This window comes from Mesoplodon mirus (genome assembly GCF_964341445.2).
Source record: "Mesoplodon mirus genome assembly, chromosome: 9".
In the NCBI taxonomy this organism is placed as follows: Eukaryota; Metazoa; Chordata; class Mammalia; order Artiodactyla; family Ziphiidae; genus Mesoplodon; species Mesoplodon mirus.
Genome location: NC_138985.1, coordinates 94,059,121 through 94,071,881, shown reverse-complemented (window position 1 = coordinate 94,071,881; position 12,761 = coordinate 94,059,121). Strand labels below are relative to the sequence as shown.

General features: G+C 35.3%; 1 protein-coding gene across 5 annotated transcripts in view; it reads left to right on the top strand.

The window, feature by feature from the left end:
• LOC309810579 (uncharacterized protein) overlaps positions 1-12,761 on the top strand; it is a 200,182-nt gene that overhangs the window by 49,828 nt on the left and 137,593 nt on the right. For all 5 annotated transcript variants that reach the window (XR_014295023.1, XR_014295024.1, XR_014295025.1 and 2 more), the window contains exon 3: positions 254-365. The gene's annotated coding sequence lies outside the window, so the exon portion shown is untranslated. The remainder of the gene's footprint in view (positions 1-253; positions 366-12,761) is intronic.

Here is a 12,761-nt window from a genome sequence, read left to right as displayed (position 1 = left end):
ATTTAGACTTCCTCCCAAAGAGATTTCTTAAAACAGAAGGGCAGTTGTAATACCAAGTATCGCTATATCAGGTCACCCACAACTCCAGGGTCATGAATTAACTTCTTGTGAGCTCTCACTTAAAAAAAAAAAAAAGAAAAGAAACGAAGAAACAGAAGTTACTCCCTATCTAGACAAGCCACTCCTGAGAGTTCTATCTTGGTTGTAACTCGAGTTTTCTTTCTCACACTGGCATTTTATTTATGCTTTTCAGGGCGAAAAGAGTTGGGATATTTTATCATCTGGAGTTTCTCTGCCTCGCTGATGATCTAAGCTCAAACCTGCCAGTTTATGGGAGATGATAGAAAGCACCCTCTAACATCTGAGTAAGTAGATGCTGTGGTGTGTTTTGATTTATTGCTTAAAAAAAAAAAAAGGAAAATTTTATGACTTTAAAGTTTTAAGTTATCAGGTACTTTAATTGGGTTCTTTAAATTTTCTTGTTGAATAGTGATGTCAATTATTATAATTCCAATAAGTGAATGTTTTTAAATAATGGGATTCTGGAAGAAATTAATCCCCTGATGATAAAAAAAAAAGTTAATGAAAACATTTTCCATTAGCTTTTAAGGAACATATTGAGGACCTAAATGTATATATTAAAAATTTAAGAGCACTCTCCTTAGTGCCTTATTTCGCTTTTATATTATGAATGCAAAAATATTGGTAAGACAACTGTTATGAATTTTTTAAATGCAACTCTATGTATATAAAAATTGTATTTTAATACGGAATGTATTTTGGCTAACTTGAAATAAATACTGGTTTGTTTCTTGGAAGTAGAATTTTAAAAGTTCTATTTGAAAATAAAGATTTTTTTTCCTTCTAATATAGATAAGATTACAAAATTTCTCTGGATTTTGACTTTGTTTCTTAATTAAAGAGACTGAGAAAGAAGGGCATTCATTCTTTCTAATTAAAACTTCTGAGTGAAGTTTAAAGAGTTGAGCCAGTCAATTTGATATAAACTGTTTTTCAGTATGAAAGCTACTAGTTCTCTTGTTATATCCATTGAATCTGTTTTGACAAAACTAGGAAACTATGAGGCTGTACCAGGGCCTTTTTTGGAATGCTGAGGTGAATACAATTAATAAATACACAAGATGCTTCCCACTACAATGGGGTTATTTAATTTTGGTCTGTATCTGAGCTGTTCAGTATAGTAGCCAGTAGTAGCTATTGACATTTGAAATGTGGCTGGTCCCAGTTGAGATGTGCTGTGCATAAAATACACACATTTCAAGACTTAGTATGAAAAAAAGGCTATTTTATTAATAATTTTTGTATGAATCATGTTGAAATGATAATATTTTGGATATATTGAGTGAAACAAAATATTATTAAAATTAATTTCACTTGTTTTCTTTTACTTTTTTTTTTTTAATGTGGCTGCTAGATAATTGTAAATTACTTGTGGCTTACATTATATTTCCAGTGAACAGAACTGGCCTGTTGTATATGATCAGTATGCTTAGTCATCCATTACTCAGCATTCTGTAAGCCTTGACCCTTCTGGGCTGTGTATGGATCAATTAATATAAATCTATATTGTTTTAAGGATATGATTCTTTGATTCATCAAATATTTACTGAGTACTTGCTATGTGCCAGACAGTCTTCTAGGTACTGGTGTTACAGTAGTGAACAAAATAAACAAAACTTCCTGCCTTCATGGAGTTAACATTCCATTAGTGAAACTAGACTAAAAACATAAATAAGTAAAATATATAATCTATTTGAAGGCAGTAAGTGCTTTGGAGAAAATGCAAGGGAGGGGTTCAATTCTAAATAGATGGTTCAGGGAAGGCCTCACTGAATAGGTGTTATTTGAGCAAAGAATTGAAGAAGGTGAGAGAAAGAGCCCTATAGATATTTGGGGGAAGAGTGTTCTAGGCAGAGGGAATAGCAGGAGTGTGCCTGGCTTGTTTGAATTGTAGGAGGCGAGGTGATTGATTGGAGGGAAGTGAGTGATGGGGAGAGAAGATGAAAGGTAATGAATGGTAACATCATGTGAGCACTGCTTATTGTCTATGCAGACACAGAGGTATACCTCTAGGGAACCAGGCCAGAAAACAAATAGGAATTTTAAAAACAAAGCAAAGGTATCAGAGGCTACACTTCATGGGGGGAAGACAGATTCTACAGTTTAAGTTCAAGCTACTTACTAAAAGAACCATCAACCCTTAGAAAACTGAGATCTTTCAACTGATGACTGGATGAATAAAATGCAGTATACCCATGTAATGGAATACTATTGGGCAGTAAAAATGAATGAAGTACTGATGCATACTGGAACATGCATGAACCTTGAAAACATGAAAAGTGAAAGAAGACAGTCACAAAAGGTCACATATTGTATGATTCCATTTATATGAAATGCCAGGAATATACAAGTCCATTCATACAGCATCCAAAAAACCAAAATACTTTGGAATAAAGTTAACAAGAGAACTGTAAGTCCTACATACTGAAAACTACAAAATTTTGTTGAGAGAAATTAAAGTATCCCTAAATAAGTGGGAATAAATGGAAGATTCTGTATTGATGATGTGGCAGTTTTCTCCAAATTGATCTGGAGGTTCAACAAAGTCATTGCCAAAGTCTCAGACAGGACTTTTGTAGAAATATATTTATAGAAATTGGCAAACAGATTCTAAAATTTATATGGAAATGCAGAAGATCTAGAATAGTCAAAGTAACTTCAAAAAAGAAGGAAGTTGGGGAAAAAAGAAGAAAGTTGGAGGACTTATATTACCTGTTTTCAAAACTTATCATAAAGCTATAATAATAAGAACAGTGTAGTATTTGCATATGGATAAACATATAGATCAGTGGAACAAAATATCTAGAAATAGATACATATGTGGTCAGTTGCTTAGTACAAAGGTACTAAGGTAATCCTATAGGGACAGCATAGTCCTTTCAATAAACAGCGCTGCAACAGTTGGATTTCCATGTGAAATAAAATGTACCTTGACATTTACCTTACAGTATACACAAAAATAACTTAAAATGGATCATAGACCAACATGTAAAGAAGCAAACATAGCAGAAAGTCTTGTGTCCTGGGTTAGACAAAGATTTAGTCAATAGGATATAAAAAGCATGAAGAATAAAAAAAATGATAAATTGAACTTCATCAGAATTAAAGTTTTACTTTTCAGAAGATACCATTCTTAAGAAAATGAAAAGTCAAGCCACATACTAGGAGAAAATATTTATAAAACATATGTCTGTTAATGGATTTGTATGTAGAAAAAAAATAAAGAACTCTTAAAATTCAGTCATAAGACAGCAATCCTATTTAAATATGTACAAAAGATTTGAAGAGTCATTTCACAAAAAAAGATATATGAATGGCAAATAAACACAAGAAGAGAGTTTCAACATCATTAGTCATTAGGGAAATGCAAATTAAAGCCATAATGATATATTGCTGCACACCCACTATAATGGCTAAAATTAAAAAGACTAACAATCCATGTGTTGGCAAGGATGTGGAGAAACCAGAATCCTCACCCATTGCTGATTGGAATATAAAATGGTACAGGTATGTTGGAAAGCAGTTTGGCAGTTTCTTTAAAAGTTCAACATACACTTAACAAATTATCTAGCAATTCCATTCCTATAAATATATTGTCAGGAGAAATAATAGCATATGTCCATACAAAGACTTGTATACAGTGTTCATAGAAGCTTTATTTGTGATTGCCCAAAACTGGAAATAATGTAAGTATCCATCAGCAGATGAATATATAAATCCATACACTGGAATGCTGTTCAACAATGAAAAGGATTGGACGATTCATATATACAATGGCATGGATGAATCTCAGAATAATTATGCAGTATGAAAAAAAGCCAGATTCCCCCTGCCCCCAAGTGCCATACAGTCTGATTCCATTTAATTTAAATTCTAGAAAATGCAGACTAATCTGTAGTGACAGAGAGCAGATCCATGGTTGCCTGAGGATGGCTCAGGAGAGGAGGGAGAGAAGGATTCCAAAGGAAGCGGCACAATGAAACACTGGGGTGATGTATATATTCGTTATCTTGATTATGCATAGTAGCTTCATGGGTGTATACATACATCAGAATTCATCAAATTGTATACTTAAATATGTGCAGTTTATTGTGTATCAGTTACACCTCAATAAGGTTGTAAAAAAATTATGTCCATTCAGAAACCAAGCATATGTTCATAGCAGCTTATTCACAGTAGACAAAAACTGGAAACAATCCAAATCCATCAGCTGGTGAATGGATAAACAAAATGTGTGATATCCACACAATGGAATATTATTCAGTCATGAAAAAGAATGAACTCCTAATTCATGCTACATAGTACAACATGGATGAACCTCAAAAATATTATGCCGGTTGAAAGAAGCCAGAAACAAAGGACTGAATGTTGTATAATGCTATTTATATGAAATTTTAAGAAAAGGCAAAATCATAGATTAGATTAGTGATTGCCTGGGGCCAGAGGTGGAAGCAGAGTTTGGCTGTAAACAGGTAGGAGGGAGCTGTTGGGATGATGGAAGTATTCTTATTGACAGTCGTGTGGCTGTTTATGTATAAACTTACTGAAACTCTTCTGATTGTACCATTAAAATGGATGACTTTCATGGCATATAAATTATACCTCAATAAAGCCATTAAAAATGGGTGGCCACTCAAAATTTTAAATCCTCTTTAAGAGGACCGTTCAAGAAATGGGACGGTATTGCTGATTTCATTGTACTCTATTGCTTTGGAATACTTTGGTGAGACCTATTGAATTAATTTCTATGTCAGATGTTCTTTGAATTCTAATTGTGAAACAGAAATCATTATTAGTTGTCTTTCCCAGAATTTAGTGAACAGTAACAGCTGCATTTCCCTTGCATGTGAACATTGATTTAGAATGATTGGCTTTATGTGTAACAACTATTAACACCCCCCCGCCTCCGGCCAGAAGAAATGGTAGTTTCTTAGATTGATACTCTATTCGTGCACAGTAGTTCAAACGTGTAGGTTATCCTCCACCTCTCAGTTCTTCACAAAGGAAACTGATGACAGCTTAACACCTTTGCATTTTGTAGATGCAGAGAAGCACATCCTTCTAGGTGCCCACCCACCTGTCGCCAACACCATATATGTGGAGACAGCAAGTAATCTGGACATAAGGTCCTTGGGAATGGGAGGTAGAGTGCAACCGAGAGAGCTCCCCTGGAGCACTTTCCAGCTGGGTCTGGCCCTGTTCTGCACCAGAGTACGAATCAAGATCTCTGGGGAGACTGAATTTTTACTTCCTTAGATAAAATCAGAAAATGACCTAATTTTAATGAAAAAATTAACAACTCTAGAACGTCTTGCCTGTGATTCTGCCTAAGTTTATTAAAATAGAAAAAATTTATTCTGGAAACAAACCAATTCTTTACCTGAAATTCATTCAGCCATTTTCCCAAATAAAGTACCAGTTATTTAACTAAATTTTTCTTTTTCTTTTTTTTCTTCCCCCCCTCCGAAACAAATCCTTTATTCGACAAAGATTTATGGAACACTCATCTTTGTCAAGCACACCAAAGATAAGACATACCTACAAGGATAAAAGAAGCATGGAATTGAGGGTGGGGGCCTGATGATATGTAACCTGCCTCCTTGGAGGGAGGGGCGTTCAGAGAGAGGTTGGGGAAGCTTTGGAGCAGGGAATGTAGAAAGCGGAGATTTGGAGGATGAACAGGACTTGGCTGTTAGCCAGGTTGTCGGGTGTTGGGGGGGGAGTTGCGAGGACCTTAAAGCTGTGGCATTGGGTTTAAAGAAGAGAGAATAGGGTCAAGAGATGCAATGAGCCTGAGTGACATGACTTTGTGACTGGCAGAATTTGAAGAATGTAGGAGAAAAAGACATCAAGGATTAGTTCAACTTTGCCCTTGGCCATCTCAACAAGTGGTGATACCATTCACACCAGGTGAGAATACAAGACACCCAGGAGGTTTATGTGTTTTGATTGTTGCTTTGGGAAACCAATAATTCACTCTAGAGGTTTTATCAGAGGAGTGCAGCTATTTGCATACACCTGACTGAACTTTAAAGATGCCCCTCTGTGACCCCTCATCCACTGGGGGAACACACGTGGAGCATTAGGGAGGAAAGTGAAAACTGACGTGGTCTTGGGGGTGTCTGTGTTTGTTCATTATCTCGGGCTGTAGTGGGTCTCATGTTTACAGGTAAAATCACTGTTGAAAACTTCAGGGCAATTACAGAGTGGAATAATGCTTGGACATGAAAACCTACCACGTTTAAGAATTTAGTAATTCCTTTTTATTACTTTTATCTACTTGACCTCTTGTCTCCACATTTTTATCATATATAAAGTACATTCTTTATACTTCTTTGGTACAAAGAAGATTAAAAGGGTACATTTTAGAAAAGACTGCTCCATCCTTTATATGTATTAGCTCATTTAACTTTTAAAATAACCCTGTAAAGGAGGTACTTTTAATCCTATTAATTCTTGATAAAGATTAATAATAAAAGTATTTTGAAATCAACGGGTTTAAAATTTTTTGATATGCCTAAACACAAAGCATAAATTCTTATTCATATCCATTGACATTAGCATGTGAATGAGGATGACAAATTATTATTTTGGAAATTCTAATCATTTCTACTTTGTCCTTTTGAAAGAAGTACACTGGTAACAAATAGATCCATGATACACAAAATAATACTCTATACTTTTTGAGAATATTGAAAACTAATTTGGAAAATAACTCCGCTTCCTTCTGAAAATTTTTGCCCACTCTGCACTTTCCTGTCTTTTTTAATGATCATGAATATATTACATTAAGCCAAAGATACTATGTAAACGGTTGCTTTGAAACTACATAAAACAGAAGTTAAAATTAGGTTTTACTTACTGCTTCCAACTTACCTTTTAATAATATGTGGTCAGATCCTGCTTTAAATGTACTCTTGGTTGAGGTACCTTGAGGAAGTAAGTTGCTGGACCTCAGTTAGGCTGTTTCCTTGTCTATAAAAACACAGGCAATGAGGTACATGCTCCAGTGCTCTGAAACAGAAATAACTTGGGCATGAGTGCCAGTGTAAGCAGGCAGTTTTCTTTTGTGCCACAAGAGGGCGTGCCTGCGTTGTTGCTAACCAGAGCTGAGGCCTGAATTCCTTTGCAAGATGTGGCTGAAAAGTTAGGGACAAGTAGATTGCTGGGAAAATGTGAAAGAAAAAGATTATTTTGACAGTGTCAAGGGAAAGAGGTACTCGAAACATCAAGTGATGTAAAGGGAAGGATTGTGAATAGGATCCCTTTAAGATGTGAAAACTTTCGTGACATAGATCATTACAGATTTCCATTGCCAGTCAACAACCTTTTTTCTTTTTTTGCCTATATCTGAGAAGTTTTATTTATTTATTTTGTTTTCCTCCTTCTTTGCAAATGTGTTTATAAATCGGTTATATCAAACAAATATAGAACCCAAAGTTTAGTTTCTTAGTAGTGGTCTTGAGTGATTAATGTTGGTTAAAGATAAGTTGGATTGTTTGTTCTCAGTGCCTTGGATATGTACAAAATCTGTTTGCCCCAAATTAGCAAAATTTGAATATTTTCATCCTGCCTCCCTCCATGCACTTTTTTCCCTTTGTTTGAGTTTCTGAGTCCTTTGATGTTTTGCTGTCATACATAGCTCAGAAAGTTGGGTGGGGGACAAGGAAGAACATTGTTCTGTGAACCAACCCTAGGGACGTGGAACTAATTTCAATATACAGTGAAATCTTTACAATTGACAAGATCAGAGCTATACAAATACAGTGACACTGGCAGTTGTGGAATTATTCTGATAAATTTAGGGAAATCGTTTCATCTCATCTGTGTGACTGCTTCATGTGAATGTGTTCTTTGATTTAAATTATCCAGGCAATCCCTTTATTTTGCTAGTATTTTTTATTATAAGTATAAAAATCATGAGCATGTTGTGTTTTACATAACTGTAATTATACTTTTAACACTTTTTGTATTGGAAAATGTTCTGAATTTAGAAAGAATGATCCATAGGCATCTCCTTTTACTCTGAATCCTACTTTTAGAAGTTTTCTCTGGGTTGTTCCTGGTAATAAACACTATCCAAGTTCAGAGTCAGACTGCCCAGGTTCAAATTATCGCACTACTGTGTTTGAAATGTGACAAAGTTAGCCTAATAATTTCTCTCTCATTTGAATCTGATAGTTTCTTGAGCAGGAGAAAGAGAAGTGGAAATACTGTAGAAAATGATGCACTTTATCTGTGTGGCAGCAAATTTCAAACGATCTTCCTGGTACACTCTAAGGAGTTAAAAACATGTTAAATACTTTGAGATTGCAACATTTTAAAGAAAAGAATGTAAAAGAAAAAAGAACTCTGTAGCTCTGTTTTCTTTGCTTTCACCATGAAATGTGATCTTGTTTCAAAATGTGGGAACACCCCGTGATAAACTCTTGTCCACATGAATGTCATCTGTCTTCTTTATTTTGGTAAAAAGAAGGTAGAGAACAGCTGATAGAGGGGCAAGCTGTTCCTTTAAAGTTACTTTTCAAAATTATGGAATATTTCAAGCATATAAAGAAAGCATAAGGAATAGTATTTAATTAAAGTGTTATGTAATTAGTAAAACACTGTGTGTGTTCTTCCTAAGCCTGTCTCCTTTTCTACCTTACAGAGGTAACTACCCTGAATTTGGTGTTTATCATTCTCTTGAATGTTTTTACGCTTCTATTACATATGGATGTATTCCTAAACATAGATAGAATTGTGGTACCTGTTTTTTTTTTTACGCTCTTAACAAATTTCTTAAGTGTTCAGTACATTATTAACTGTAACTACTGTGTTGTCCAGCAGAGCTCTAGAACTTTTTCATCTTGCACAACTGAAACTATACACACTAAAACAGCAACTCCCATTTCCCCTGACAACCATCATCCTACTTTGAACTTCTATGAGTTTGCATACCTTAGGTACCGCATACAAATGGAAATCATGCAGTATTTGTCTTTCTGTGACTGGCTTATTTCACTTAGCATAATGTCCTCAACGTCCATCCATGTTGTCCCACATGACAGGATGTCCTTCTTTTTTAGGGTTGATTAATATTTTATTACACATTTTCTTTATCCCTTCATCCATCAATGGACATTTAGGTTGTTTTCACCTGTTAGCTGTAGTAAATATGGGAGTGCAAATATCTCTTTGAGATCCTGATTTCAGTTGTTTTGGATAAATATCCAGATGTGGAATTGCTGGATCATATGGTAGTTCTATTTTTAATATTTTAAGGAACCTCCATACTGTTTTCCATACCAGCTGCTCCATTTTACATTCCCAGCAACAGTGCACGAGGGTTCCAATTTCTTCACATCCTTACCAACACTTGCTTTTTTGGGGGAGGTGTGTGTGTGTGTGTGTGTGTGTGTTTAATAATAGCTATTCTGACAGGTGTAAGGTGACATCTCATTGTGCATTTGCATTTCCCTAAAGATTAGTGATGTTGAGCATCTTTTCATATGCCTGTTGGTCATGTGTATGTCTTCTTTGGGGAAAAGCCTATTCAAGTCCTTTGCACATTTTTAATCATTTAACTTATTTATTTATCTATTTGTGTATCTGTTTATTTATGCTACTGAGTTGTAGCAGTCCTTAAATATCATGGATATTAACCCTTTATCAGATATGTTGTCTGTAAATATTTTCCCTCATACTGTAGGCACTCCTTTTCACTCTGTTAGATTGTTTGCTGTACAAAAGCTTTTTAGTTTAATGTACAGATATTTGTCTATTTTTGGTTTTGTTGCAAGACCAGTGTCATGAAGCTTTTCCCCTGTGTTTTCTCCTAGGAGTTTTACAGTTTTGGGTGTTAATGTTTAAGTCTAATCCATTTTGAGTCGACTTTTGTATATAGCATAAGATAAGGGTCCAATTTCATTCTTTTGCATGTGGATATCCAGTTTTCCCAACATCATTTATTGAAGAGATTGTCTTTTCCCTTTTGTGTATTCTTGGCACCCTTATTGAAGATCTACTGACCTATATGCGTGGATTTATTTCTGGGTTCTTCTATTCCACTGGTCAACGTGTCTGTCTTTATGCCAGTACCAGTTTGAGAAGAATTAGCTTTAATACTTCTTTAACTATTTGATAGAATTCACCAGTGACCATTGATCCTGTGCTTTTCTTTGTTGGGAAGTTTTTGACTACTGATTCAGCCTCCTTAACACTATTCAGATTTGGTCTTCTTCATGATTTGGTCTTGGTGGGTTGTAGGTTTCCTGGAATTTTTCTGTTTCTTCTGTGTTATCCAGTTTGTTGATATATACTTATTCATTGCGGTCTCTTACAATCCTTTTTGTTTCTGTGGTATCAGTTGTTATGTTTCCTCTTTCATTTCTGATTTTATTTATTTGAGTTTTCTTTTTTTCTTAGTCTAGCTAAATGTTTTGTCAGTTTTGCTGATTTTTTTCAAAAAACCAACTCTTTCGTTAATTTTTTCCTATTGTTTTTCTACTCTCTATTTTGTTTATTTCTGTTCTAATCTTTATTATTCCTTCCTTCTGCCAACTTTGGGCTTAGTTTGTTCTTGTTTTTCTAGTTCCCTGAGGTATAAGTTTCGCTTGTTTATATGGGATCTTTCTTCTTTTCTAATGTAGGTGTTTACCACTATAAACTTCCCTCTTAGTATTGATTTTATTATATCCCATAAATTTCAGTACGTTGTGTTTTCCTTTTTGTCTCAAGATATTTCTAATTTCCCCTTTGATCTCTTCTGTGACCTGTTGGTTGTTCAAGACTGTGTTAATCTCCACATGCTTGTGGATTTTCCAGTTTTTCTTCTGCTATTGATTTCTAGATTTGTTCCATTGTGGTCAGAACAAATACTTGGTATGATTTCAGTCTTCTTAAATTTGTGTGGTACATGTTTTCAAACAAGATATAAATTGTATCTGTTGAAAGGAGAGTTCCAAGGAAAGCAGACTCTGAGAAGGAGATTAACAGGCAGGAGGTTTATTAAGGAGATTTTAGGATTAACACCTGTGAGAGAGAAGGACGTGGGATTGGGCAGAGAGAGAGAAATTAGGCTGCAGTGCAGTCACAAGAAAGGCCTCAGCCGATGCCAGAGGGAGCACTGGAGGTGGGACAGCCCTTCAGAATTGTCCTAAGTTGGGGCAAGGAGCCAAGCATTCATAGCCTCGCTGTGGCCAGTTACCTGGCATAGGCTGCCCCCGGAGAGGGGACCTGACTTTGACAAGGTGACTCTTTTCAGCTGAGGGCTGTCAGCCTGCAGCACTCCCAGTAGCTGGGGGAATAAGCCCTTCATCCATAAAGGGGGACCTAAGCAGCACATCTCAGCATCCATCACTTAGTACATATCATGTGCATCATCAGAGCTTTTGCGTTTTTGGTCCAATATTATGTTTCTGAGATTTACTCATGCTAATATCTATAGCTGTAGTCACTCATTTAATTTGTTTGTATCTCCTGAGTGCATGTCCTTAGTTCATCTGGGGTATATAACCGGAAAATTCCTGGTCTTAGAATGTGCATCACTTCAAACTGAGTAACTGTAATGAAACTGCCCTCTACAGTGCTTGTACCTTGCTCCGTATCCTCACAAACACTTGGCATTGTCACATTTTAATTTTGTCATTTGATGGGTATAAAATAGTATCTCACTGTGGTTTTAATAAAAATTTTGATTACTAGTGAGATTGAGAATGTAGCTACTTGAGTGTCTTCAGTGAAGTGTGTATGCCAGTCATGTGCCCCCTTTTCCTATTGGTTTCCTTTTCTTATTAATTTAAACAATCTTTATATATTTTTCTTACCCCTTCTTTGCTGTCTGTATGTGTACAGTTATCTTCTCTTGGTTTAGGGCTTGATCATTCACTTTTTAAATAATGCTTTTTCTTGAATAGGAGTTTCCTTTTATGCAGTCAGATTTAATCAGTCCTTTTCGCATTGTTTCTTTGTGTCTTAATTTGAAAAATTCTTCCTTAGGCTGAGGTCATATAAAAATATTCTCCTCTGTTTTCTACTAAAAGTTTTAAAGTTTTGCTTTTCACAGGTTCACCTGCAATCCATCTAAAATGGAGTTGTGTGTATATTGTGAGGTGTAGTTAACTCATTTTATTTTCCCGTGGACAGCCAGTTTTCCTAGCAGCATTTATCAATGGTGCATCTTTTCTCTACTGACGTGCAGTGCCATCTTGCCACGTCAAGTTTCCACCTATATAGGTCTTTTTTGTTTTATTGGTTTTTTTTTCTTGCTTCACTTCTACACTTTCTTTATGATACCTTTATTTCTTTATTGTATCTTACTGTCTGGTAAGGTAAATCCTCCCTTCTCCTTGTTCTTCTTTAAAATTGTCCCTACTTTTTGCCTTTTGTCTGACATGAATTTTAGACCTACAAGAAGAATCTTCCTTGGATGGAGTTCATGCATTGACTTTATAGATTAATTTGAGGAGTCTTGATATCTTTGCAGAATAGATGTTTCCTGTCAATGTCATCTTTAATATCTATATCTAGGTATTTGTACTGCACACATAATTTTTATACCTTACCTTTTTACTAAATACTGACATTTTGCATGTTAATAAATACATTTCTTAATCAACAGTTTAAGGTCTACGTAACCATCCATTTATTTGATCATGCCCCTGTTGACAGTTAGGTTAGCACAGTTCACAGTGATTATT